At 47.8% G+C, this 2,503-nt stretch overlaps 1 long non-coding RNA gene across 1 annotated transcript in view; it reads right to left on the bottom strand.

Moving 5' to 3' along the window:
* LOC106943215 (uncharacterized) overlaps positions 1 to 1,738 on the bottom strand; it is a 6,565-nt gene extending 4,827 nt beyond the window's left edge. Inside the window, exons 1-2 of the long non-coding RNA XR_001423854.1 lie at positions 495 to 1,738; positions 237 to 350 (exon numbers count right to left, since the gene is read on the bottom strand). This is a non-coding gene — a long non-coding RNA (uncharacterized LOC106943215). The remainder of the gene's footprint in view (positions 1 to 236; positions 351 to 494) is intronic.
* Between the last annotated feature and the right edge of the window lie 765 nt (positions 1,739 to 2,503).

The raw sequence follows: 2,503 nt of genomic DNA, 5'->3' as shown, positions 1-2,503 counted from the left end.
ACACCCACACGCCCACACACACACACACCCCCCCCCCCCCCCACACCGCCTCACACACACACACACCGGCTCACCCACACACACACACACACACACATCTGTCCCTCTCCATCCAGCTGCCTCAAAGTGAGAAACAGTCTGTTGGTCCTGACAGCATCAAAACTCCCACTTTAATGGCCCAAATAGGGACACACACATTAGCCTGTGTGTGTGTGTGTGTGTGTGTGTTTGTGTACCTTGACCCTGCGGATGGCGTAGCTGTGTCCCAGCAGCTGACTGACAGGCTGTGTGACGTTCCTCAGGTCCCACACACACACGCTGCAGTCCACTGATCCTGTAGCCACCAGATTCTGCAAACAGATTAAAATAATCCGAGTTAAAACAATTATTTTTATTCTAATTTTGCTGTTAATTTCAGGTGAAAATGAAACCAAGTTAAACTCTGATCAGTGATCAAACAGAGTTATGTGATCGATTAGTCGTGCCTGACCCACCTGGTCGTATTTGCACCAATCACAGCTCAGGATCTCAGCTTTGTGAGCAGGAACAGCCAATCGGCACGCAGCGGCCTTCACATCCCAGACCCTGAGCGTCCCATCGCCTGAAAGCAGATGCAGGTTTTACCCAGCATGCACTGCGTCAGGACAGCCAAAGCGATAACCTGATGCAGGACTACAGATTATTAATTCCTCCTCAAACTTCCCCCAGGATAAAGCAAAAAAACTTCCTGATGATGTCAGAGCTGCAGCGGTGAAACAGAGATTAAACTTTTCACCTCCAGGCAACACGGAGAGAGGAGGCTGGGATTACAGAACAACAGGGGGCGTGGCTTAAAGGGGCGTGGCCAAAGACTGGCTCATGATGCTACAGGGGGCGTGGCTTAGAGAGAGCCGGAGGGGCGTGGCTTCCTGTCTGTCAAACATGAAGCAGGCTGGAGCAGAAAAAGTTTTACAGTTTCTGCAGAGCAACATTTCTCAGACAGACTGAACAATGAAACGTTTCTCTGGTTTTATGAAGCCATCTGACCCCAAACAGTTGCCGCCGATTGCAGGTCAGTGAGCTTCGCTCCATTACTAAACTATCAGCTGAACATTTAAAAACTGACATAAATGAGAATAAAACCTCAAAAAGCTTCACTTCATGAGTCGATTTCTGAAAGTTTGATGATTTTTATTTCTAAATGTTCAGTTGGCCAAAACATGAACTGAGAGCTAAAAGCTAAACATGTCGACTGCAGGAAGTCCTGAGGCGGTGCCGTGTTAGAAACCTTCATTCATCAGAACAACCCAGACTCTCAGCTGCTTTAGTCAGCCGCACTAATCAGTTTCTGATCATTTGCTGCACAGAGGAGGTTAAAGAGCAGAAATGAACATCAGATTAAACATAACAGTTGCTCCTCTTCCTCACTCACACAGAGACGCTGCTGGGAGAACACACACAACCAGGTCTGCAGGCGTGTGTGTGTGTGTAAGTCCTCTGTTAAACCTGCTATCTGTGCTGCATCAGCAGCTTCTTTCATCATCACTGATGTGAGACGGTTCTGAACCGTACACACACACACGTCTCTGGAGAATCGTTTCCTCCAGCTGGTTTTGCTGAGGCGACGTTTCGTGGCTCTGAGGTTAGCGGTGCGTTCTCATTGTTGGAACCAGAGATGCTAAAGCTACATCGCTAACAGCAGCCATGAAGCTTCTTGTCTGGGTTCATTTCTGCTTCTAATCGATCTGATTGGACGCTGGAAAAGACTCTTGTCTTCAAGCTGTGCTAACAGGAGTTAGACTAACCCGAAATAGCATCTTGATGCTAACATGTAGCAGCTAGCGCTAATGTCCACATTTCTACAGGAGCTCCATGTTTCAGGGCTTCCTGAAACTCTTTGCTGATGGTTGAAGAATCTGAAGATTATTCATGAATTTAGCAGCACAAAACGTTTTGAATTGAAAATGTTGCTGACTTTGTTGATATAATTACGATTAGTGTTTGGGATTTAAAAAGCAGCCTGGAAACCCCGCCCCTTTCCTCAGTTGCTTAGCAACCAGCACAGCCGGGATGGGTGCAATTTGGAGGTGTGTGCTTCCTGTTAGCCGTCTGGCTACTGGAAGCTGAGCAGAGTCAAGTCTAGATCGCTTCAGTGCTGCACATGCTCAGAACGGCCATAGAGCCAGAGGAGACCTTCGACCTTCTGGTCTCAGTCCCTGTGCAGAAACTCATGATGTTTCGCATGGCGTCTAAACTCTGCTTACTCTGATCTAAATGGATTAAAGGAAAGAAGAGCAAACAGATTAAATATGAGGATAAAGTCGTCCCACACAGAGACGCTCTGATTGGCTGACGATCATCATCCTGACCAACCAGAGCAGCTCCCACCTGATCCGTCCTGTTCTGCTGCAGATAATCCCCGCTTCTTTTTCATCTGCATGTTTTGAAACAGCCTTTATCTCATTAGCCGAGCGGCGTTGAGGCGGATGGCAGCGAGTGTGTAGGTGAGCAGGAAGCTGCCAGC

Source organism: Poecilia latipinna, unplaced genomic scaffold (genome assembly GCF_001443285.1).
Source record: "Poecilia latipinna isolate Pla-1442-1.1 unplaced genomic scaffold, P_latipinna-1.0 Scaffold4996, whole genome shotgun sequence".
Classification (NCBI taxonomy): Eukaryota; Metazoa; Chordata; class Actinopteri; order Cyprinodontiformes; family Poeciliidae; genus Poecilia; species Poecilia latipinna.
This window is presented reverse-complemented; position numbering and strand designations above follow the sequence as displayed.